General features: G+C 38.3%; 1 protein-coding gene across 4 annotated transcripts in view; it reads right to left on the bottom strand.

The window, feature by feature from the left end:
• Positions 1-27,452, bottom strand: part of SLC44A5 (solute carrier family 44 member 5) — a 437,474-nt gene that overhangs the window by 397,775 nt on the left and 12,247 nt on the right. The window lies entirely within an intron of this gene.

The raw sequence follows: 27,452 nt of genomic DNA, 5'->3' as shown, positions 1-27,452 counted from the left end.
GGACAGAAGGACTGGTGTGACCTGCCCTGCACTGTCGTCTGCATAGGGCTGGTGTCCTCCTGTGCTATTTGCACAAATAAACCTGAGGGTAACACTCCTCCCCTACTCCCACAAAAAAGTATAGATTTTTAAAGTCTGAAGGTATCAAGGAAACTTTCTAATTTAGCCTCTTATTTACATGAAGCCTTTCACTACAGTGATTTTCTAAGTTTATAATTCAGAAAACAGAATCCTCTCCCATCATTTCCTTTTCTCTACAATTTATCTGCTAAGGAATCTGGGCCCTTCATTATTAATTATTGCATGAGCTGGACTCTGTAGCAATCAGGAAACAGCTTCATTTTTCTCCCATCACTGCATTCAGACATTCTGTCAGGTCTCCCCTCCTCTAGCCTTGACAGTGTCTCTTTCAGATTTCTTTTCATGATAACAACTTTGTCATCCAGTATTAAAAAGTTCAGTCTTGTCTAACTCAAAGCATTAATCTAATACTTGATTTGGAGCGTCCCCTCCTGTCAGCTCCGGAATGACTCAGTGTGAAGGGAACAGAAGCTGTGAGAAGACATAGGGGAGGACTCTGTTCTGGTTTTTTATACTCCTTTCTTCTCTCCCTATCCCACCCCCAACCTTGCCCCTTCCATTTCTGAATCCTGGGAGATGGCAGGGATCAAAAAAGGAGCTAATTTATAACTCTCATTTGACTATCAGATGCCCTCTGTCATAGCAGCCTTCCAAATATTGGATCTCATTAAGTACATTTGCAGATTCTTGGGAGACTCTCAACAAGTTCCTATGCCCTACACGTTTCCTGCTATAGACAATGAGCTCTTTAGCTGACCGCTCAGAATCAGCCGCACCCCTCAGCTTTGCCCCAGTAGGCAGCCCTCTTAGGGTCCACTTGACTCACAAGAAGTACAATGAACGTGCAGCTTGACAAACTGCTGACTCTTTCCTCCTTGCCCCGCAGTCAAAGGCAGCTCTACTTTGTTTTCTATCCTTTGTCTTTTCCAGAAGAGAAGCAGAGACCTATTATTATCACACTTTGCTTCAAATTATGGAGAGTCACATGTCAGTTTCTCTCAAGAAAAAAACTCACTTTCTGCTCAGCTAGATGCAAAGGGAAACCCCACTAGTTTTTGCAATTTGGCAAACATCCAGCCAGGCACTGAGATGACACTCTACCATTTTGTAGATGACTTTAACCTCTATATGCAGTACTCTTGGGGCTTCCCAACACGTGATTTGGTGGTGAGGGAAGCATCTGCCTCCCTTCCCTCTAAAAGAGATCTGAATAGGCCAAAGGCAGATTACAGACCAGTTGGTGGTCCAGCCAATTTTCAGTAATTCCTAAGCGGCTGGGTCCAGCACCAATCTCTGAAGTATGGAGGAGATTGTCACTCAATGTCCCAAGCTTTGAGGTCTCAAATTCTAAGACAAGAGGACATCTCCCATTCCACATGTTCTTATAGATTTCAAAGTGGCTTTTTAATAAAGTGTCTTAAATGAAAATTTATCTTTCTGAATTGCCACCCAACTAACTGGGGAGGAGAGAGCCAAAATAAAGGGCTTAAGGGCCTCACTCCAAATGGCTCTGTCCCTTTACAATGAAACTGTCCTTTTGAGCTTCTGTGGTCTAGTCTATGTGGAAAGGGTGTAAAGCAAAGGTAATTAAAAGGTTCATGAGAGTAAGAGCAGTACAGCACTATCCTAACTGCATTCTTCCTGGTGTGAATAAATTAATCTGTTTCAGTCACTGCACTGGCAAACTAGTCCAGGTACCGTATCACACTAGAATATAAAAACCCTTATACAGTAAAAGTGGTAAATGTATTCTGAATTAACAATGAATTAGGACACTGTCAGTATTTCTACTAGCTAATTAGAAAACCTAGAGTCCTCATATTTGGAAGATGGATTTACTGACACTTTCTTTAAGATTTAGGAACATAAAATCAAGCCATAAATACTGTGTTTGCTTTTGGGGATTTTGTGGGGGTTGTTTTGGGATTTTTGTTTGTTTGTTGGTTTAGTATTTTTGAGACTGAGTTTCGCTCTGTCGCCTAGGCTGGAGTGCAGTGGTGAGATCTCAGCTCACTGCAAGTTCAAGCGATTCTCATGCCTCAGCCTTCCAGTTCGAGCAATTCTCATGCCTCAGCCTCCCAAGTAGCATGTGCCACAATGCCTGGCTAATTTTTGTGTTTTTAGTAGAGAAGGGGTTTCACCACGTTGTCCAGGCTGGTCTTGGATTCCTGGGCTCAAGCAATCCACCTACCTCAGCCTCCCAAAGTGCTGGGATTATAGGTGTGAGCCACCATGCCCAGTGGGGTTTTTACAATTTCTAAGTAAATTTAATGATCAGTAAGATAATTAATCCTGCAAATAACATATAACTTATCTTTCTTATTCTAATTTTATATAGAAATATGTGATTAAGTAGTGGTTCAAAAAAGCTAAACTCCATAGCTAGAAAGTCAGAAAGTCAGAAAGCCTGGTTCCACACTCAATCCTGGGACTTCCTGGTTGTATAATTTTGGACAAATCACTTCATCTCACTCAGCCTTGGTTTTCTAATTTGTAAAACAGCAATGATTTAAGAAAATTTGAAAGGTTGTTATGTTTTGTAAAGGGACTGCAAATCACTTTGTAAATATTAGTTTTCTCTCTCTTTAAAAACACACTTTTTTCTGGTAGATCACATAAACTGAATTTATCTGAATAATTAGAAGCATAGTCTTTAAAGTCAGACAGACTCATTAATCATCCAATGCCAGTAAGTATTTGCTGAATAAATAAATGAAATACCTTTTCAGTTTTATACTATATCAAAAACCATAGTCAAATTATGCATCCTCTCGAAGCCTCAATATTCATGTATGTAAAATATACAAAAAGAATACCCACCCACTTCAGTGATTCTCAATCACAGTTCATATTAAAAACCAAACAGTTTCTGATTCAGTAGGTCTGAGGCAAGACCTGGACAATTGCATTTAAACTTCATGAGTATTTGGAAACTGACCCACAGCTGATAACCACTATGCTCCCTCTGAGGGCTGTTGTGAGGATTAAATGAGATAACGTCTGAAGGCATTTCATGTATTAGCACATGTTTAATACATATAAATATATAGATTACACCCTTCTTTTTTAACACCATTTTATACAGATTTATTCAGTAAATTATATAATACATTTAAGAATTAATAAGTGAATTATTAAAGCAGTGGTTCTCAAACTTCAGCATGATTCTAATGGGGGACTCATAAAATACAAATTGACAGACCCGACCCTGAGAGTTTCTTCTGACTCAGTAGCTCTGAGAGGAAGTTCAAGAATTGCCTTTCCAACAAGTTCCCAAGTGATGCTGCTCCAGGGATGACACTTTGAGAACCACTACCTAACAAAAACTTTAATCATATTTGTGATGGCTCATTTTATGGGTCAACTTGACTGGTCCACAGAGTGCCCAGATACTTGGTTAAACATTATTTTGGATGTATCTATGAGGGTGTTTCTGGATGAGATTAACATTCAAATCTGTAGGCAAAGTTAAGCAGATTGTCCTGCCTAATATGGGTGGGCATCATCCAATCCTTTAGAGGCCTAAATAGAACAAAAAGGAGAAGTAAGGAAGAATCTGCTTTCTCTGCTTGTTTTTGAGCTGGGATGTCAGTCTTCTGCATTCAGACTGGAACTATACCACCAGCTGCTCTTCTGGGTCTCCAGTTTGCAGACAGTAGATGGGGGATTTCTCAGTCTCCAAAATCAGAAAAGTCAATGCCTTATAAATCTCTTTCTGTGTGTATATATATATATGTGTGTGTGTGTTTGCGTGTATCTGCCTGTGTGTGTCCTACTAATTCTGTTTCTCTGGCAAACCCTAATACAATATCTAAGAAATTATGTACATATAAAATTTAAAACGACAGGCAGAAAATACAATATCAAAATGCTATATTTTAGATGTCTGGAGTTTGATTTTTTTTTTGTTTGGTGACTTGAAATATAGTCTCATATGATTACTCCCTTCTCAACAAGGCCTTAACTGACACCTTTCCTCTAGGGTGAATGGGAAGACTACACCTTTGCAATTCCACAATACCATATATTGACTTAAGATATATGATTGCACTTAACAGCCTCGAATTGAAATGGACTAATAAGGCATTACTTCCTATCTTTAATAGAAAGCCAAGTCCTTGAAGGCAGAAATCAGATCATAGTTATCTATGTACCCCAAGGGCCTGGCACAGTGCCTGCAGACAGTCAATGAAATGCTTAGTGAATGAATGAAATAGGGTAAATTACTCTACTCAATTTGGAATAGAGTAAGTTTTGTGATTTTTTTTAAGTCTTATGGTAACCCCATGGGAAACTCTAGACGTAGATAGAGTTATCTCTCAGTTCTTTTATTAAAGCAGCAGTTCTCAAAATGCAGAGCTGGGGCAGGCTGGTGTCCCCTAGAAGACATTTGGCTATGTCAGGAGACATTTTTGTATGTCACAACTGAAGAGGGTCCTAAAAACATCTAGCGAATGAAAGTCAGGGATGCTGCTAAACATCCTACAATGCCCAGGACAGCCACCAACAACAAAATGTTCAGCCTAAAATGTCAAAGGTGTCTAGGTTGAGAAACTCAGCATTAGAGGAATGCAGCTGAGCTAATTAAGCAAGGGTCGTAACCCTTCTCCCATCACCCTCATAAACAAAAGTTTGGCCTTAAGTAAAAGAATATCAATAGCAGCAACTTACACGTGTATAACAATTTGTTTTACAGACAACATTTTGCAACCTGAGGCTCAAGGTCACAAGGGCTCAAGTTAGTGGTAGATTAGGAGTAAAATGTATTCTTACCCTGAGCCAAACACTCTTAAACACTTTCTTCTTAACTCCTGGCCAGTTCATTCATCATTTAATCTGAACCTCATCAGTAGCTACGTAATCACTGCTTTCTCATGTTACCTCAATTTCTGAGCCTAGACAAGATCACCTGTGTCAAGAGATCCCTTTCCTCCAGTTGTTGTTCTGGTAATAAATTTTTATGATTTTCTTTAATTCAGTTATGTGGCTTAGCTCTTTTCACATTAGGCCTCTTTTAAAATATATATTAAGTCTAATATTGGTTTAAAACATTTTGCAATAAAGCCTGATTGAAAGATAATGAAATGGCAACTTTCACAGTCAAGAGCAGGACAAATAACCAGTTGTGACCTTCCCTTTTTCCTTTTCAGTTGAGCCCTAAATTGCATTCCAAAGACCCTGCTCCTGGAACAGCCTTCTGCAATCAACACAACCTCTTAGAGGTTTTACTGTCTCTGGCACTCGCAGGTTCCCCTGTTCTCACTCTCTCTCTCTGTTTCCTTGCTGTGAAAAACGTATTGACCATCAGGCATATGGCAGAATAATTGGATTTCAGGCAAGCCAATGTGGGAAACCAGAAGGCAAATCTGGTCATTTGTGGGTATACACAGGACAAAGAAAAAGGAGTGTAGAAAAACAGAGGCTGTCCTGGAGGTAAGCTGAGGCTGAAGGTAGTTTACTCGATAGAGCACTGTTGCTGTAAGACAAAGCAAACTTTGAGTATGTTGCAGCACTCTCGTATCCAAAAAAGTGGAGTTAGGAGAAGGAAAGAAAGACGGGATGAAAGAAGGAAGGAGGGAGGGAGGGAGGGAAGGAAGGAGGGAAGGAGGAAGGGAGGGAGGGAGGGATGGGTGGAGGAAGGGAGGTGGGGAGGAAGGCAAAAGGGAGAAAGAAAGGGATGGAGTAAAGGAGAAGGGGAAATGGAATGAGCATTTATTGAATACCCACTATATATAACTTTGCTATTTGTTATGTCATTTAATCCTCACCATACTCCTGTAAGGTAGGTAATATTGTCTCCATTTTTTTCAGATAAGGAGAGTGAAGTTGAAAGAGGTTAAGTAATGTGCCCAAAATCACAGAGCTGGGATTGGAACACATATCTGCCCGATCCGAAAGTCCGAAAAAAAAAAGAAAATGGTTAGGTTCTGGAAAGATGTGGGGTTTTTTTCTCCCCACCCCCAGAGATAGATGTTTTTTAAAATTGTTTAAAACATATTAAGAAAAATCATTTGGGGAACATTGTACCCGGCATGATAGAACACTGAATTGAGATATGGGATTGTTCTTCCTGAAATAAGATATCTGGTTCCCATACTTACTTCATACTGGTTTTTTAAAAAAACAGATAATATTTTTTACATTTATTTCTTCCACAAATAATTGGAAACACTAAGTGAAAGGCACTGTGCTAGTCACCACTGAAGGTATAACTGTGAACAAGGCATGAAATTTACAGTCTAGTAGAGAAGAAAAGTAAACATGCAATTATGATAGAGTTTGATAAATATTGTAACAAGTGAAATCTCAGGAAGTTATGGGAACAAGTTAATATTGACAAAGAGAAATGCCAGAGTTTCAGGTTGAGGCTTAAGGCATGAGTAAGCAAAGTGAAAACCCCTTTCTTCCACAAAAGAAGTTAGACGTCAACATTAAGTTTGGAGGAACTGCATTCACGCGCACACTCTCTCTTTCTCTCTCTCTCTCTCTCAAACAATACTCTAATTCCAGACAATAAAAGAAAGACCTCTGCCACTTAATCTGCCATGTCATTCATTAAAACAGAGCTAATTCCATAGCATGTGGTAAAAAGCAGCATTGGACTAAAAGCCAGATCTGAATTTTCATCTAGGCTTGCCAGAGTGCTGGCTATGTGACTGTGGGAAAGTAAGTTTAACTCCCCTGAGCCTAAGTTTCCTTATCTGCTAAGGGAGTTAAGCTAAACCATTTTTAAGTCTCTCCCACTTTTAATACTCTCTGTAGTTCTAACTCTAATGACCACTCAACGACATAGTGTAGCTTGCTAATCAGAAATTTGTTTGATAAACTGTCTTAGAATTTTAGACTTTTGAATACTTATGGAGAGAGAGAGCAAGATGGTATAATGGAAAGCTCTACCCATCGTCCTGCCAGCAAGAATATCCAATTAACAACTATCTACACAGAAAAAACACCCTCATAAGAACCAAGAACCAAAGTCAGGTGAGCACACATAGTATCTGGTTTTACCTTCATATCACTGAAAGCAGCACTAAAGAGATAGAAAAAACAGTCCTGAATCACCAATGCCACCCTGCCCCCACCTCCAGCAGCAGCTGTGTGGTGGTGAGAGTATCTCTGTGTGCTAGGGGAGAGAGAACACAGCAATTGGGAGGCATTGAACTCAGTGATGTTCTGTGAGAGCAGAAAGGAAAACCCAGATCAAACTCAGCTGATGCCCCCTGCAAAGACAGCATTTAAACTAGCCCTAGCCAGAGGAGAATTGTCCATCTCAGCAGTCTGAACTTGAGTGCCTGGAAACCTCACCACCTAGCGCCAAAGTGCTCTTGGTCTCTAAGTAAATGTGAAAGGCAGTCTAGGCCATAAGGACTACAACTCCACAACTTGCAGGCAAGTCCTACGGATGAAATAGGCCCAGAGACAGTGGATTAGGGGGGGCACACGACGTACTGAGACACCAGCTGGAGTAGCCAAGGGAGTGCTGGCATCACCCTTCCCCTAACCCCTGACTGCTCAGCTCCGGGCTCAAAAAGAGACCCCTTCCTTCTGCTTGAGGACAGAAGAGAGAAGAGTGAGGAGGATTTTGTCTTGCATCTTGGATACCAGCTTAGCCACAGCAGGATAGGTCAGCATCATGAAGCTCTGTTCTAGGCCCTAGCTGACAGATGACAATTCTAGACACACCCTGGGCCAGAAGGGAATCTGCTGCCTTAATGGAAAAAATCCAGTCTTGCCAGCATTCATCATCTGCTCACTACCTAAATAACCAGCAGCGATACCCAGGTACTACATCAAGGGCCTTGGTAAGCCTCTGAGACTTGCTGCCTTCAAGTACCAACACTGCCACAGAGGCATACAGCACCAGTGGGCTCTTGGGGTCCCCAATTCCAGGACTTGACTCTTGGACAGCATTTCTGAATCTGCCCTGGGGCAGAGAGGAGCCCACTGCCCTGAGGGGAGTCTAGTCTCAGGCTAAACAGCATTCACACAAGCTGACTTAAGAGTCCTTGGGCCTTAAGGGAACATGGCTGATAGTCTGGCAGTACTCCTCATGGCCAGGGGTGGTGGTGGCTATGGGGTAAGGTTCCTCTGCCTTTGGAAAAGGGGAAGGAAGAGTGGGAAGGACTACATCTTGCAGTTTGAGTGCCAGCTCAGCAACAATAAATAGAAAATCAGATAGACTCCTAAGGTTTTTGATTCTAGTGCCTGACTCCCAGATAGCACTTCTGAACCCACCTGGAGCTTAGGGGACCCCCCTACCCTGAAGGGAAGGAGACAGGCTTTGCCACCTGCTGGTTTTAGAGCCCCAGGGCCTTGAGTGAAGATAGATAGGCAGTAGCCAGGGAGTAGTTACAGCAGGACTTTGGTGAGACCCAGCGCTGGGCTGGCATCAGGACTGACTCAGAGCAGTCATACTGGTGGTGGCCACAGGAGCTTTAGGTGGCTCAGAACAGAGAGAGACTGTATGTTTGGGAGAAAGTAAGGGAAATAAACAAGAGTCTCTGCCTGGTAATCCAGAGAATTCTCCTGAATCTTATCCAAAACTAACAATGTTGTACCTCTATGAGTCTGCAAGAACCACAGCATTACTGGGCTTCGGGTGCCCCCTAAGGTGGGAGAAAGTGAGAGAAATCACCTTCACTAAAAGGAAGACAAGAAGGAAGAAAACACCACAAAACAATTGGAAAACAAATAACAAATGGCACGAGTAAGTTCTTACTTAACAATAACATTAAATGTAAATAGACTAAACTCTCCAATCAAAAAACATAGAGTGGTTAAACCCACTTGATCATGGTGGAGTATCTTTTTGATATGCTGTTGGATTTGATTACCTAGTATTTTGTTAATAATTTTTGCATCTATGTTCATCAGGGATATTGTTCTGTAGTTTTCTTTTTTTGTTATGTCTTTTTTTGGTTTTGGTATCATGGTGATAACAAAGAAAAGTCAAAAATAGAAAACTACAGGCCAATATCTCTGATGAATATTGATGCAAAATACTCAACAAAATACTAGCAAACCAAACTCAACAACACACTAGAAAGATCATTTATAATGACCAAGTGGGATTTACCCCTGGGATGCAAGAATGGTTCAACATATGCAAATCAAGCAACATGATACATCATATCAACAGAATGAAGGATAAAAATCATATGGTAATTTCAATTGATGCTGAAAAAAGCATTTTATAAAAGTCAACATTGTTTCATGATAAAAAAAAAAACCCTCCAAAAACTGGGGATAGAAGGAACACAACTCAACAGAATAAAAGCCACACATGACAGATCCACAGCTAGTGTCTACTGAATAGGGAAAAATCAAAAGCCTTTCCTCTAAGATATGGGACATGACAAGGATGCCCACTGTCAACGCTGTTATTCAACGTAGTACTGGAAGTCCTAGCTAGAACAATCAGACAAGAGAAAAATATAAAGGGCATCCAAACTGGAAAGGAAGAAGTCAAATTATCCTTGCTTGCAGATGATATGATCTTATATTTGGATAAACCTAAAGACTCTATTAGAATTTATTAGCTTATAAATTCAGTAAAGTTGCAGGATACAAAATTAACATAAAAAATCAGTAACATTTCTATATGCTAACAGTGAACAAAGCAAAAAAGAAATTTAAAAAGTAATCCCATTATAATAGCCACACATAAAATTAAATACTTAGGATTTAACCAAAGAAATGTAAGATCTCTAAAATGAAAACTATAAAATACTGATAAAGGAAATTGAAGAGGACACCAAAAAATTGAAAAATATGAATATTGTTAAAATGTCCATACTATGCAAAGCAATCTACAGATTCAATGCAATCTCTATCAAAATAACAATGACATTCTTCACATAAACAGAAAAAAAAATCCTAAAATTTATATGAAACCACAGAAGACCCAGAATAGCCAAAGCTATCCCAAGCAAAAAGAACAAAACTGGAGGAATCACATTACCTGATTTCAAATTATATGACAGAGCTACAGTGAGTAAAACAGCATGGTACTGGCATAAAAGCAGACACATAGAGTAATGGAACAGAATAGAGAACCCAGAAAGAAATTTACACACCCACAGTGAACCCATTTTCAACAAAGGTACAAATAATATATACTGGGGGAAAGAGATTCTCCTCAACAAATGGTGCTGGGAAAACTGGATATCTATATACAGAAGAATGAAATTAGACCCCTGTCTCATCATATACACAAATCAAATCAAAATGGATTAAAGAAATCTAAGACCTCAAACTATGAAACTACTACAAGAAAACATTAGGAAAATTCTCCAGGACATTGGTCTGGGCAAAAATTTCTTGAGCAATATCCCACAAGCACAAGCAACCAAAGTAAACATGTACAAATGGGATCATATTGAGTTTAAAAGTTTCTGCACAGCAAAGGATACAATCAACAAAGTAAAGAGACATCCCACAGAATGGGAGAAAATATTTGCAAGCTACCTCTCTGACAAGGGATTAATAACCAGAATACACAAGGAACTCAACACTAAAGGAAAATGTCTATTAATCCAATCAAAACATGGTCAAAAGATTTGAATTGACATTTCTCAAAAGACACAGAAATGGCAAACAGGCATATAAAAAGTTACTCAAAACCATTGCTTATCAGAGAAATACAAATCAAAACTAAAATGAGATATCATCTCACCCCAGTTAAAATGACTTACATCCAAAAGACAGGCAATAACAAATGTTGTCATGGATGTGGAGAAAAGGGAACACTTGTACACTTTTGGTGGGAATGTAAATTAGTACAACCACAAAGAAGAACAGTTTGGAGGTTCCTCAAAAAACTAAAAGTTGAGCTACTATATGATCCAGCAATCCCACTGCTAGATACATACCCAAAAGAAAGGAAATCAGTATATCAAAGAGATATATGCACTCTTATGTTTGTTGCAGCATTGTTTACAATAGCTAAGATTTGGAAGCAACCTAAGTATCCATCAACACATGAATGGATAAAGAAAATGTGGGACATATACACAATGGAGTACTATTCAGCCATAAAAAAGGATGAGATCCTGTCATTTGCAACAACACAGATGGAACTGGGGATTATTATCTTAAGTGAAATAAGCAGGCACAGAAAGACGAGTGTCACATGTTCTCACTTATTCATGGGATCCAAAAATCAAAACAATTGAACTCATGGAGATAGACAGTAGGAGTTACCAGAGGCTGAGAAGGGTAGTCAGGGGATGGAGGGAAGTGGGGATAGTTAATGGGTACAAAAAATAGAAAGAATTAATAAGATATAGTATTTGATAGCACAACACGGTGACCATACATTTTAAAATAAGACAAAATGTAATTGGATTGTTTGCAACTCAATGGATAAATGCTTGAGAAGACGAATACCCTATTCTTCACGATGTGCTTATTTCACATTGCATGCCTATAATAAGACATCTCACATACCCCATAAATATATACACCTACTGTGTACCCACAGGAATTAAAAATAAATAAAACACTTTAGATCTTTACATTGAGACTATTTCAAGTTGCATCATTTAAAAATTATACTGAGCCCAAGTCACATGAATTTTACAACCAATATTAAACAAGGTAAGAAAAACTGACATTATAAATGGAGATATATCAGCTTTTGAAAAATCCCAAAATGAAGTTCTGAAGGGAAAAAAAAGAACATGTTTAAATATAGCATGACAGTATTCTAAGCCGGGTCCAAATGTCATTAGTGTCTCCAAATGAAATGTTAAAAGATAGAATTACCCCATTTTGTATTATATTATCCGACTGCTTATACAGTAGAAAAACAGTAAGACTAAAAAAATTAGCAAAGCTGAATTTTGGTCTTAATATTATTTTATTCATAGGTCAGCATTTTTTAAACTATCAGTATGTCAACTGTAAAATGGCATTCAAAATTATAATGAAATCATCAAGTGATATGTAAATTGATAGTAAGCAACAGAAATTCTATGCTTTCTTATCTTTAGAAATAAGAAAATTAACATTTTCAAATTTTCTCTGCCTTTTGAAAATTAATTACCTAACATTTATGAAGTTTGTATACCTTGGAAGAAAACTAATGATGTAACAGAAAAAGGCAGATGGAAGATGGTACCTTTGTTTTTTATCATGTTAGTAAAAAAGAAAGATTATTAAACTAACAATGTTAACCAGTAACAACCTGAAAATAAAGTCAATATTTATTTTTTTCATAAACAATTAGTGAGGGTAGATAAAGTCAATATTTCAGTGTATATTTTGCCCCTGATTTCAGTAAAACATATAAGGCTGAAAACAAATTATAAATTCATTTTAAAACCCTTAAAATTATATTTGGTATTACAACTCTGAAGTTTTTAGTGTGACCATTTTCAATAAATTACTTTTTGTTAAACAAGACTAACCCAAAATAAGAAAATAATTATATCAAAAGAAGAAAGAAAGGGAGGTAGGGAGGTAGAAAGGGAAGAAAATATACCTCTTCAAGTGTTTCAGAAATAATTCTAGAGTAACGAGTTTTAAAGATTCCAAATGTGGAAGAGTCATCTATTAAGTATTAACTAAAGACTAACTCCAGGTTGACAGTGATGTATTCTCTGGAAAAGACTTTGCCTAAGGGCAGCTTTCACACTTTATTCACACACACATCCCATCCCATTGTCTATATTTTTAAATCAGAAATTTTCCTGCCCAAAGCATACCAGATTTCAATATTTCAAAAACATCTCAAAGGCCCTGACCCATAAATTATTTATTCCCTGTGGATCATTGAACCAACTTTTTCACTACAATTAAAAAAAAACTTTTGATGAGTTAGATAGTTCCCTATTTGAAACCTGAAAGAAATGAAAACCATAATAGTTAACTGATTATCCAGAAATAGATTCATGGTATTGATTATTCAGGCATGATCTGAAAATTCTTACTACTACAGAAAGAAGCAATATCCACTCTGAACTATGTGTGTAAATTTCAGCTCACTGGCTGGCACCAGTACTCTTCCATTCACTTGCATAATTTTTAAAAATCTGCATCTTAAAACTCATTCATATGTTCATTTAACAAATAATTATTAAACACTTTCTAAGTGCTAGGCACCAATAGAAAGATTTAATAGTCTCTACTTTCAAGAAGTTTATGGCTTAATTTTATATTCATGTATAAATGTACCATGAATAAAGGAAGAACAGGACAGAAAGAAAAATGAATGATATTTGAAATATAAGCCTTAAAAGTTCCTGTTAAAAAGAGATAATTTAGCATCACATTCATTTGTACCTTTTCCCTTAGAACTCAAGCTAATATTACATATCTGACCTATTGACTAGCTTTCTGAGAATTTCTAACATCATTCAAAAAGAACACTATTAAGATTTACAGCTAATATCAAATCTTCTAATAACCAATTGGTACAAGTCCCTGAATATATTAATAGCAAATTCACTTTTTCTTTTTCTTTCATGGGCCCGCACTTAACCTTTAGGCTCAGATGATACTGAGTTTCTTCAAACTAAAGTGATAGTTCAACACAGTAGACACACACACACACACACACACACACAATGTAATGTTCACAAGAGAAAATTGAATCCCTGAACAGACCAATAATGAGCTCTGAAATTGAGGCAGTAATAAATAGCCTACCAACCAAAAAAAAGTTGAAGTTGCACCAGACAGATTCACAGCTGAATTCTACCAGATGTAGAAAGAAGAGCTGGTACCATTCCCACTGAAACTATTCCACAAAATTAAGGGAGGGAGAGTGACTCCTCTCTAACTCATTTTATGAGGCCAACATCATCCTGATACCAAAACCCGGCAGAAATAAACCAGAAAAAGAAAACTTCAGGCCAATATCCTTGATGAACATCCATGCAAAAATCCTCAGCAAAATACGGTCAAACCAGATCCAGTAGCACATCAAAAAGCTTATCCACCATGATCAAGTAGGTTTTATCCCTGGGATGCAAGGTTGCTTCAACATATGCAAATCAATAGTGATTCATCACATAAACAGAACTAAAAACAAAAACCACATGATTATCTCAATAGATGCAGAAAGGGCTTTTGATAAAATTCAACATCCATTCATGTTAAAAACTCTCAATAAACTAGGTAGTAAAGGACCCTACCTCAAAATAATAAGAGCCATATACAACAAACCCACAGTCAGCATTATACTGAATGGAGAAAAGCTGGAAGCATTCTCTTTGAAAACCAGCACAGGACAAGGATGCCCTCTCTCACCACTCCTATTTAACATAGTATTAGAAGTCCTGGCCAGGGAAATCAGGCAAGAGAAAGAAACAAAGGCATTCAAGACCAGCCTGGGCAACATGGCAAAACCCCGTCTCTACAAAAAAAATACAAAAATTAGCTGGACATGGTGGTGCTTGCCTGTAGTCCCAGCTACTTGGGAGGCTGAAGTGGGAGGATGGCTTGAGCCTGGGAGGTGGAGGTTGCACTGAGCCAAGATCATGTCACTGCACTCCAGCCTGGGCAATAGAGCCAGACTTTGTCTCAAAAAAAAAAAAAAAAAAGCCACAAAAAGAACAAAATACCAAGGAATAAACCTAATGGGGGGTGAAAGAGCTCTACAAGTAGAACTACAAAACACTGCTCAAAGAAATCACAGATAATGCAAAAAAATGGAAAAATATTCCATGCCCATGGACAGAAAGAATCAATATTGTTAAAATGGTCATGCTGCCCAAAGCAACTTATATATTCAATGCTAATCCTATTAAACTAACATTGATATTCTTCACTGAACTAGAAAAAAATATTTCGAAATTCATATAGAACCAAAAAAGAGCCCGAATAGCCAAGGCAATCCTACACAAAAAGCGTAAAGCTGGAGGCATCATGCTACCCAACTTCAAACTATACTATAGGGCTGCAGTAACTAAAACACCATGGTACTGTTACAAAAACAGACACATAGACCTTTGGAACAGAATAGAGAACCTAGAAATAAGACTTCACACCTACAACTATCTGATCTTCAGCAAAACTGACAAAAACAAGCAATGGGGAAAGTATTCCCTAAATGGTGCTGGGATAACTGGCTAGCCATATGCAGAAGATTGAAAATGGACCTCTTTCTTACACCATATACAAAAATTAACTCAAGATGGATTAAAGACTTAAATATAAAACCTAAAAGTATAAAGTCCAGAAAGACAATGTAGGCATTACCATTCAGAACATAGGCATGGGCAAAGATTTCATGATGAAGTTGCCAAAAGCAATTGCAACAAAAGAAAAAATTGACAAAAGGGATCTAATTAAGCTAAAGAGCTTCTGCACAGCAAAAGAAACTATCAACGGAGTAAAAAGAAAACCTAGAGAATGGGAGAAAATTTTTGCAACTATGCATCCAACAAAGGTCTAATATCCAGCATCTATAAGGAACTTAAACAAATTTACAAGAAAAAAAAAACCCATAAAAAAGTAGGCAAATGATATGAACAGACACTTTTCAAAAGAAGACATACATGCACCCAACAATCATATGAAAAAAAGCTCAATATCACTGATCATTAGAGAAATGCAAATCAAAACTACAATCTCACACCAGTCAGAATGGCTATTATTAAGAAGCCAAAAAATAACAGATGCTGGCAAGGTTGTGGAGAAAAAGGAACACTTACACACCATTGGCAGGAGTGTAAATTAGTTCAACCATTGTGGAAGACAGTGTGGCAATGCCTCAAAGAACTAAACAGAGAAATAACATTTGACCCAGCAATCCCATTACTGGGTATATACCAAAAGGAATATAAATTGTTCTATTATAAAGACACACGTACACGTATGTTCACTGCAGCACTATTCACAATAGCAAAGACATGGAATCAACCTAAATTCCCATCAATGATAAACTGAATAAAGAAAATGTGGTACATATACACCATGGAATACTATGCAGCTATGAAAATGAAAAAGATCATGTCCTTTTCAGGGACATGAATGGAGCTGGAGGCCATCATCCTTAACAAACTAACACAGGAACAGAAAACCAAATACTGAGTGTTCTCACTTACAAGTGGGAGCTAAATGATGAGAACACATGGACACATAGAGGGAAACAACACATACTGGGGCCTATTGAAGAGTGGAAGGTGGGAAGAGGGAGAGGATCAGGAAAAGTAACTAATGGGTACTAGGCTTAACACCCAGGTGATGAAATAACCTGTACAACAAACCCCCATGACACAAGTTCACCTATGTAACAAACCTGCACATGTACCCCAAGTTTAAAATAAAAGTTAAAAAAGACTATTCATAAACAAATATATATATAATGTTCTTTAGACTATTATATTTCCACAGAAAACTCAGTTAATTATGCCAGTTATGCTAACTCAATGTGATTGAATATTACCAAACCATTTAAAATAAAATTATGAAAATATATAAAAATATAGAGAAATATATGTTTGATTCATTCAATAAATGTTCATTTAGTATCTGTGATATGTCCAAAATTACACTTGAAATTTTGGATTAAAGGATAAATTGCACACAATCAAAATGCTCGCATTGCTCACAGCCTAGTAATGGGTATCTAGGAAGGGACAGAAAGATTGGGAGCAACCCTAGGAAAGAGATGACAGTTTCTAGACAACTGGCTTGGAAATAGAGCACTGTTTTTTCAAGCATCAATGTACAGGCTGGCTGGCCTAAAACTAACTGACAGCACATCAACAGAACAACTGGAGACAGAAGTGGACCAGAGCGACACTCTAACCTGGGATGTTAAGCCACTGACTGATTTGCAGTCAGGTTTTTGGTTCCTTTTGCTTCAGTGCAGAAGTAGGGCTGAAGACCCACATGAAGATTGAGAAAGGAGATGGATGTGTAAACTCTACATTTAAATTGATATAAGAGCACTAACAGAGGTATATGAAAGATGTTATGGGAACAATGAGAAGGAAGTGCTTAATTTGAAGGTGGTAGTCAGAGAAGATGGGAAATTTTACAGAGAAGTTGACATTTGTGCTTAATCTTGGAAAAAAATAGAAATTTTCAGAATTATACATGTGCACACACACACACACACACAAACCATCCAAAACAATAACATCATGAAGGCAGAGAAGCATAAAAGAATGTGTGTGGCCCCCAGTATTTAGTGTGGTCGGATCATTAAGAATGTGATGTGGGTGAATGTGGCAAGTGGTGGGAAATTAACCTGGAAGGGTAATCACAGGTCAGATTCTAGACTTGGATGCTTTGCTACAGAATTTTGATTTTGTCTTGTGTAGCCAATGAAAAGCCATTATTGGATTTTAGGGATGTGAAATGACCAGATTTGTCTTTCAGGAGTGTCATAAGTGCAGGAGTTTCTTAATTGCAGTAGAGTAAAAAATAAATTGGAGGAAATCTAGGTCAAAAGCAAGGAGACCCCTTAGTGCAGAGGTGGTCTAATCCATACTAGAAATGATGAACACTGACTCAGATCTGTGGCAGCAGAGATAGAGAAAAGTAGATACTTAGGATCAAGAGTAGTGACTGACTTTATCAGTTTGAGCAGAGCCTGGAAAGAGGATGTGAGAGGGAATACGGAGTCAAGGATTCTTAGCTTGTGCAAGCAGACAGATAAAGATGTCATTATATAAAAGTACAACCATGAAAATTATACATGGACCAAGACTAGATGGTAAACTACAAAAATAAAGGAAAAAAAAGTTGAGTTAGAACAGTAGGACCACTTGTTTTCCAAAACTTTTTCAATGTCATACTGTATGTCTGAAATTGTTTGGGGTTACATCTAGTTTTAAATATTAACTCTGTAAATTATTAGTTTTATAATTTTGAGCAGGTTGTTTAACCTCTGTGAATTGTCTCACCCAAATATTTACTTATTTATTAATCTTGTTTCAAAAAATATTTTAAGTAGTTTATAAAAATAAATACAATTCATCAAAACAAAGTACAGTTATGTGCCACATAATGACATTTTAGTCAATGACAGACCACATAGAGAATAGTGGTCCCATAAGATTATGATATTGTATTTTTACTATACCATTTTTATGTTAAGATATACAAATATTTACCATTGTGTTATGATTGTCTAGAGTATTTAATACAGTAGCATTCTGTGCAGATATATAGCCTAGGAGTGGAGCAATAGGCTATACCATGTAGCCTATTTATGTAGATAACTAGATATGGCTACACCATCTAGGTTTCTATAAGTACATTCTATGATGTTTGCATGACAAAATTACCTAATGACACATTTATTAGAATGTAGCCCCATACTTAAGCAATGCATGACTGTGTATAAAGAGAGACAATGAGAAGAAAGAGTAAGAATATGAGAAACAAAATGAATCAAGTGCATGACTTATGATGACATAACCTTGAGCAAGAAGTGAGCTCAACATTAGTTCTGAGACTTCCTGTCTACCCGTAGTGGAAAATACAATGAGTTCCATGAGTGACATTGTTCATTTTGGCTAGCGACATTTCAGAGAAATTTATCCATGAGATCCTCGTAATACAGATTCTAAAAACAGTGATCAGCACAAGAAATAACATCCCTTGAGTTCATGTCATTTGCAGGGACATGGATGACGCTGGAAACCATCATTCTCAGCAAACTAACACAAGAACAAAAAAACAAATACCGCATGTTCTCACTCATAAGTGGGAGTTGATCAATGAGAACACATGGACACAGGGAGGGGAACATCACACACTGGGGCTTGTCGGGGGCTGGGGGGCTGGGGGGCTAGAGGAGGGATAGCATTAGGAGAAATACCTAATGTAGATGAGGGGTTGATGGGTGCAGTAAACCACCATGGCATGTGTATACCCATGCAACAAACCTGCACATTCTGCACATGTATCCCAGAACTTAAAGTATAATAAAAAAGAGAGAGAAATAACATCCTTGAACTTAGTACAATGTCAAGTTTCTCAATGCAAGCCAATATTATAACAGGTAAGCACAAATCAGCAAAAGCACTTCTACAGGGACCAAAATAACACAAGCTGGGTAAAAAGCTATCTCAAGGTCTGACTGATTCCAGGAAAAAGTTTTAGCATATCTAAAGCAATGAAAAGCTTGCATCTTTGTTTAGAAAATCTCTCACAAGGGTAGTGGGGAGGAGCCAAGATGGCCGAATAGGAACAGCTCGGGTGGTCTACAGCTCCCAGCGCGAGCGACGCAGAAGACGGGTGATTTCTGCATTTCCATCTGAGGTACCGTGTTCATCTCACTAGGGAGTGCCAGACAGTGGGCGCAGGTCAGTGGGTGAGTGCACTGTGTGCCAGCCGAAGCAGGGGCGAGGCATTGCCTCACTCGGGAAGCACAAGGGGTCAGGGAGTTCCCTTTCCAGGGGTGACAGACGGCACGTGGAAAATCGGGTCACTCCCACCCGAATACTGTGCTTTTCCGACGGGCTTAGGAAACGGTGCCCCAGGACAGTATAGCCGGCACCTGGCTCAGAGGGTCCTACGCCCACGGAGTCTCGCTGATTGCTAGCACAGCAGTCTGAGATCAAACAGCAAGTCGGCAGCGAGGCTGGGGGAGGGGCGCCCGCCATTGCCCAGGCTCGCTTAGGTAAACAAAGCAGCCTGGAAGCTTGAACTGGGTGGAGCCCACCACAGCTCAAGGAGGCCTGCCTGCCTCTGTAGGTTCCACCTCTGGGGGCAGGGCACAGACAAACAAAAAGACAGCAGTAACCTCTGCAGACTTAAATGTCCCTGTCTGACAGCTTTGAGGAGAGCAGTGGTTCTCCCAGCACGCAGCTGGAGATCTGAGAAAGGGCTGACTGCCTCCTCAAGTGGGTCCCTGACCCCTGACCCCCGAGCAGCCTAACTGGGAGGCACCCCCCAGCAGGGGCAGACTGACACCTCACATGGCCGGCCAGGTACTCCAACAGACCTGCAGCTGAGGGTCCTGTCTGTTAGAAGGAAAACTAACAGAAAGGACATCCACACCAAAAACCCATCTGTACATCACCATCATCAAAGACCAAAAGTAGATAAAACCACAAAGATGGGGAAAAAACAGAGCAGAAAAACTGGAAACTCTAAAAAGCAGAGTATCTCTCCTCCTCCAAAGGAACGCAGTTCCTCACCAGCAACGGAACAAAGCTGGACGGAGAATGACTTTGACGAGCTGAGAGAAGAAGGCTTCAGACGATCAAATTACTCCGAGCTACGGGAGGATATTCAAACCAAAGGCAAAGAAGTTGAAAACTTTGAAAAAAATTTAGAAGAATGTATAACTAGAATAACCAATACAGAGAAGTGCTTAAAGGAGCTGATGGAGCTGAAAACCAAGGCTCGAGAACTATGTGAAGAATCCAGAAGCCTCAGGAGTCGATGCGATCAAATGGAAGAAAGGGTATCAGCCCTGGAAGATGAAATGAATGAAATGAAGCGAGAAGGAAAGTTTAGAGAAAAAAGAATAAAAAGAAACGAGCAAAGCCTCCAAGAAATGTGGGACTATGTGAAAAGACCAAATCTACGTCTCATTGGTGTACCTGAAAGTGACGGGGAGAATGGAAACAAGTTGGAAAACACTCTGCAGGATATAATCCAGGAGAACTTCCCCAATCTAGCAAGGCAGGCCAACATTCAGATTCAGGAAATACAGAAAACGCCACAAAGATACTCCTCGAGAAGAGCAACTCCAAGACACATAATTGTCAGATTCACCAAAGTTGAAATAAAGGAAAAAATGTTAAGGACAGCCAGAGAGAAAGGTTGGGTTACCATCAAAGGGAAGCCCATCAGACTAACAGCGGATCTCTCGGCAGAAACCCTACAAGCCAGAAGAGAGTGGGGGCCAATATTCAACATTCTTAAGAAAAGAATTTTCAACCCAGAATTTCATATCCTGCCAAACTAAGCTTCATAAGTGAAGGAGAAATAAAATACTTTACAGACAAGCAAATGCTGAGAGATTTTGTCACCACCAGGCCTGCCCTAAAAGAGCTCCTGAAGGAAGCGCTAAACATGGAAAGGCACAACCGGTACCAGCCACTGCAAAATCATACCGAAATGTAAAGACCATCGAGACTAGGAAGAGACTGCATCAACTAACGAGCAAAATAACCAGCTAATATCATAATGACAGGATCAGATTCACACATAACAATATTAACTTTAAATGTAAATGGACTAAATGCTCCAATTAAAAGACACAGACTGGCAAATTGGGTAAAGACTCAAGACCCATCAGTGTGCTGTATTCAGGAAACCCATCTCACGTGCAGAGACACACATAGGCTCAGAATAAAAGGATGGAGGAAGATCTACCAAGCAAATGGAAAACAAAAAAAGGCAGGGGTTGCAATCCTAGTCTGTGATAAAACAGACTTTAAACCAACAAAGATCAAAAGAGACAAAGAAGGCCATTACATAATGGTAAAGGGATTAATTCAACAAGAAGAGCTAACTATCCTAAATATATATGCACCCAATACAGGAGCTCCCAGATTCATAAAGCAAGTCCTGAGTGACCTACAAAGAGACTTAGACTCCCACACATTAATAATGGGAGACTTTAACACCCCACTGTCAACATTAGACAGATCAACGAGACAGAAAGTCAACAAGGATACCCAGGAATTGAACTCAGCTCTGCACCAAGCAGACCTAATAGACATCTACAGAACTCTCCACCCCAAATCAACAGAATATACATTTTTTTCAGCACCACACCACACCTATTCCAAAATTGACCATATCCTTGGAAGTAAAGCTCTCCTCAATAAATGTAAAAGAACAGAAATTATAACAAACTATCTCTCAGATCACAGTGCAATCAAGCTAGAATTCAGGATTAAGAATCTCACTCAAAACCGCTCAACTACGTGGAAACTGAACAACCTGCTCCTGAATGACTACTGGGTACATAACGAAATGAAGGCAGAAATAAAGATGTTCTTTGAAACCAACGAGAACCAAGACACAACATACCAGAATCTCTGGGATGCATTCAAAGCAGTGTGTAGAGGGAAATTTATAGCACTAAATGCCCACAAGAGAAAGCAGGAAAGATCCAAAATTAACACCCTAACATCACAATTAAAAGAACTAGAAAAGCAAGAGCAAACACATTCAAAAGCTAGCAGAAGGCAAGAAATAACTAAAATCAGAGCAGAACTGAAGGAAATAGAGACACAAAAAACCCTTCAAAAAATCAATGAATCCAGGAGCTGGTTTTTTGAAAGGATCAACAAAATTGATAGACCGCTAGCAAGATTAATAAAGAAAAAAAGAGAGAAGAATCAAATAGATGCAATAAAAAATGATAAAGGGGATATCACCACCGATCCCACAGAAATAAAAACTACCATCAGAGAATATTACAAACACCTCTACGCAAATAAACTAGAAAATCTAGAAGAAATGGATAAATTCCTCAACACATACACCCTCCCAAGACTAAACCAGGAAGAAGTTGAATCTCTGAATAGACCAATAACAGGAGCTGAAATTGTGGCAATAATCAATAGCTTACCAACCAAAAAGAGTCCAGGACCAGATGGGTTCACAGCCGAATTCTACCAGAGGTACAAGGAGGAGCTGGTACCATTCCTTCTGAAACTATTCCAATCAATAGAAAAAGAGGGAATCCTCCCTAACTCATTTTATGAGGCCACCATCATCCTGATACCAAAGCCTGGCAGAGACACAACAACAAAAGAGAATTTTAGACCAATATCCTTGATGAACATTGATGCAAAAATCCTCAATAAAATACTGGCAAACAGAATCCAGCAGCACATCAAATAGCTTATCCACCATGATCAAGTGGGCTTCATCCCTGGGATGCAAGGCTGGTTCAATATACGCAAATCAATAAATGTAATCCAGCATATAAACAGAACCAAAGACAAAAACCACATGATTATCTCAATAGATGCAGAAAAGGCCTTTGACAAAATTCAACAACCCTTCATGCTAAAAACTCTCAATAAATTAGGTATTGATGGGACGTATCTCAAAATAATAAGAGCTATTTATGGCAAACCCACAGCCAATATCATACTGAATGGGCAAAAACTGGAAGCATTCCCTTTGAAAACTGGCACAAGACAGGGATGCCCTCTCTCACCACTTCTATTCAACATAGTGTTGGAAGTTCTGGCCAGGGCAATTAGGCAAGAGAAGGAAATCAAGGGTATTCAATTAGGAAAAGAGGAAGTCAAATTGTCCCTGTTTGCAGATGACATGATAGTATATCTAGAAAACCCCATTGTCTCAGCCCAAAATCTCCTTAAGCTGATAAGCAACTTCAGCAAAGTCTCAGGATACAAAATCAATGTACAAAAATCACAAGCATTCTTATACAATAACAGACAAACAGAGAGCCAAATCATGAGTGAACTCCCATTCACAATTGCTTCAAAGAGAATAAAATACCTAGGAATCCAACTTACTAGGGATGTGAAGGACCTCTTCAAGGAGAACTACAAACCACTGCTCAAGGAAATAAAAGAGGATACAAACAAATGGAAGAACATTCCATGCTCATGGGTAGGAAGAATCAATATCATGAAAATGGCCATCCTTCCCAAGGTAATTTACAGATTCAATGCCATCCCCATCAAGTTACCAATGACTTTCTTCACAGAATTGGAAAAAACTACTTTAAAGTTCATATGGAACCAAAAAAGAGCCCGCATCGCCAAGTCAATCCTAAGCCAAAAGAACAAAGCTGGAGGCATCACACTACCTGACTTCAAACTATACTACAAGGCTACAGTAACCAAAACAGCATGGTACTGGTACCAAAACAGAGATATAGATCAATGGAACAGAACAGAGCCGTCAGAAATAATGCCACATATCTACAACTATCTGATCTTTGACAAACCTGACAAAAACAAGCAATGGGGAAAGGATTCCCTATTTAATAAATGGTGCTGGGAAAACTGGCTAGCCATATGTAGAAAGCTGAAACTGGATCCCTTCCTTACATCTTATACAAAAATCAATTCAAGATGGATTAAAGACTTAAATGTTAGACCTGAAACCATAAAAACCCTAGAAGAAAACCTAGGCATTACCATTCAGGACATAGGCATGGGCAAGGACTTCATGTCTAAAACACCAAAAGCCATGGCAACAAAAGCCAAAATTGACAAATGGGATCTAATTAAACTCAAGAGCTTCTGCACAGCAAAGGAAACTACCATCAGAGTGAACAGGCAACCTACAAAATGGGAGAAAATTTTCGCAACCTACTCATCTGACAAAGGGCTAATATCCAGAATCTACAATGAACTCCAACAAATTTACAAGAAAAAAACAAACAACCCCATCAAAAAGTGGGCGAAGGACATGAACAGACACTTCTCAAAAGAAGACGTTTATGCAGCCAAAAAACACATGAAAAAATGCTCACCATCACTGGCCATCAGAGAAATGCAAATCAAAACCACAATGAGATACCATCTCACACCAGTTAGAATGGCAATCATTCAAAAGTCAGGAAACAACAGGTGCTGGAGAGGATGTGGAGAAATAGGAACACTTTCACACTGTTGGTGGGACTGTAAACTAGTTCAACCCTTGTGGAAGTCAGTGTGGCGATTCCTCAGGGATCTAGAACTAGAAATTCCATTTGACCCAGCAATCCCATTACTGGGTATATACCCAAAGGACTGTAAATCATGCTGCTATAAAGACACATGCACATGTATGTTTATTGCAGCATTATTCACAATAGCAAAGACTTGGAACCAACCCAAATGTCCAACAATGATAGACTGGATTAAGAAAATGTGGCACATATACACCATGGAATACTATGCAGCCATAAAAAATGATGAGTTCACGTCCTTTGTAGGGACATGGATGAAATTGGAAATCATCATTCTCAGTAAACTATCGCAAGAACAAAAAACCAAACACCGCATATTCTCACTCATAGGTGAGAATTGAACAATGAGAACACATGGACACAGGAAGGGGAACATCACACTTCGGGGACTGTTGTGGGGTGGGGGGAGGGGGGAGGGATAGCATTGGGAGATATACCTAATGCTAGATGACGAGTTGGTGGGTACAGCGCACCAGCATGGCACATGTATACATATGTAACTTACCTGCACGTTGCGCACATGTACCATAGAGCCTAAAGTATAATAATAATAAAAATAATAATAATAATAATAATAAAAAAGAAAAAGAAAAAAAAAAAAAAGAAAATCTCTCACAAATTTCCCTTCCATAAAGATCACTCGAGGACATCATCTAACCACCTTCGCACCCCAAGTGGTTTTCCTAATGATTCCTGAGATGTTGGTCTGACAATGACAGTTCTCAAAATTCTCAGCCTCAATACAAACAAAAACTCAATTTTCAGAAATACAAGATGAAGCATAAAAACTCATTCAATAGGGCCAACTGAAGGAAGTCTGAACTTGTGAAAATTCTGAATATTCAAAAGTTATTCCAGTCCTTTAATACAAGCAATTGGCTAAAGAAACTACTCATTAGATTTCCTCAAAGATTTGCTTTAGTAAATGATTATTTCTAATTAGTATACTTTTCCACCATTTACTGCGGTTAAAAATTTGAAAATGGGTTGTTTTCCCAAATAGGTTAAATAGGTTAAATGCCTCTCTTGACCTCTGTCAACTTATTTATAGTCTATTATTTGCCTACGCTTCATTATACCTAAGGTATTTATTCAGGCAGTGAGAGTTTACAGAAGTTAAAACATAGGGAGCCTTGGTCTTAGAATTAGTCAAGTGAAGGCTATGTCCTTCTTTTGTCTTAGTAATGTTTCCATAAATTATTAAATACAAGTTGGTGTGTGGGAAGTGTGATAATTATTCAATGCAGTTTTCATAAAGTTCAAAAAATAATACGTATTAACTTAAGAGTTTCTGAGTGGTTAAGGATTGTGGAGGGGTGTATTCCAAAGCTGTTCTTTATAATTTCAAGCCTATCATACCTCATACAGTTAAGATGTCCCTGGACACATCTATTTACGATTAAACATTTTTTAAAGAGCATCATGGTCCTCCTTTAGTCACCAATACTCTTTCACTAAAGCAAAGGTGTTAAATCAGCAGAATCAATGTCAATGCCATGGGTAAAGAATGTGATGACATTCTTGTGCAGCCAAACAAAAGTGTGAATAAGAGGCTGAGATAAATAAGAAAAATGTGTTTTTCACTTTGAAAAAAAGTATTTCAAAGTAAAAGGTGCTGTTAATACCAGTTTGTGAAGCATAAATGCCCAGTAAGTAGCTTTTACCTTTTTTGTTAAATTTTATGATTTTTGATATTTTTAAACTTGTACATACAAGTATATATAATCATAGGCTAAGCTTAAAATAAGTTTTGACTTTCCTATAAGGCAAATCTAGAGTAGTAATACATTTTTAATAAAATGTAAATTTATTTATGTATATTTAATTTGGGTTTGAGAGTTTTTCAACATTTATTTTAGATTCAGGGGGTACATATACACATTGTTACCTGGTTATATTGTGTAATGATAAGGTCTGGAGTACAGTTGATCCTGTCACCTAGGTACTAAGCATAGTACCCCACAGTTCATTTTTCAACCCTTTCGCCCCACCTCCCTCCCAACTCTAGCAGTCCCAGTATCAATTGTTGCCATCTTTATGTCTATAAGTACCTATTGTTTAGCTCCCACTTGTGAGAACATGTGGTATCTGATTTTCTGATACTGCATTAATTCATTTAGGATAATGGCTTCTAACTGCATCCATGTTGCTGCAAAGGAAATGATTTTGTTCTTTTTTTGGCTATATAGTATTCCATAGTGTATTTGTATCTTTTTTTTTTTTTTATCCAATTCACTGTTGATGGGCACCTAGGTTGATTCCATGTCTTTGCTATTATGAATAGTGCTCCAATTAACATGGGGGTGCATGTGTCTTTCTGGTAGAATTATTTGTTTTTTGAGGATATATGCCCAGTAGTGGGATTGCTGGGTCAAGTGGTAGTTCTGTTTTAAGCTCTCTGAGAGACCTCCAAACTGCTTTCCACAGCGGCTGAACTAATTTACATTCCCAACAGTGTATATATGCTTATAAGCACTCCCATTTCTCTGCAGCCTCACCCAAATATTTTTAAATTTTAATAATAGCTATTCTGACTTATATGAAATGGTATCTCATTGTGATTTTTGATTTGCCTTTCTCCAGTAATTAGTGACGTGGAGCATTTTTTCATGGTTTTTTTTTTTTTTTTTTGCCGCTTGTATGTCTTCTTTTTTTTTAATTGTATGTCTTCTTTTGAGAAATGTCCATTCATGTCTTTCTTTTGCCTATTTTTAATGGGGTTATTGGTGTTTTACTTGTTCAATTGTTTAAGTTCCTTATAGATTCTAGATATTAGACCTCTGTC

Source organism: Pongo pygmaeus, chromosome 1, assembly GCF_028885625.2.
Source record: "Pongo pygmaeus isolate AG05252 chromosome 1, NHGRI_mPonPyg2-v2.0_pri, whole genome shotgun sequence".
Taxonomy (NCBI): domain Eukaryota; kingdom Metazoa; phylum Chordata; class Mammalia; order Primates; family Hominidae; genus Pongo; species Pongo pygmaeus.
Note: the sequence above shows the minus strand (reverse complement) of the source record. Positions and strands in the feature narration are given on the sequence as shown.